We start from the raw sequence: 308 nt of genomic DNA, 5'->3' as shown, positions 1-308 counted from the left end.
GTTTAGATCAACATCTCACACCCTACACCAAGATAAATTCAGAATGGGTGAATGACTTGAATATAAAGAGGGAAACTATAAATAAGTTAAGTGAACACAGAATTGTATACTTGTCAGATCTCTGGGAAAGGAAAGATTTGAAAACCAAGCAATAGTTAGAGAAAATTACAAAATGTAAATTTAATGGTTTTGATTATATTAAACTAAAAAGCTTTTGTACAAACAAAAGCAATGTAGTCAAAATCAGAAGGGAAACAACAAATTGGGAAAAAATCTTTATAACGAAAAACTCTGACAGGGGTCTAATC

The sequence above is a fragment of the Gracilinanus agilis genome, chromosome 5, assembly GCF_016433145.1.
Source record: "Gracilinanus agilis isolate LMUSP501 chromosome 5, AgileGrace, whole genome shotgun sequence".
In the NCBI taxonomy this organism is placed as follows: domain Eukaryota; kingdom Metazoa; phylum Chordata; class Mammalia; order Didelphimorphia; family Didelphidae; genus Gracilinanus; species Gracilinanus agilis.
This window is presented reverse-complemented; position numbering follows the sequence as displayed.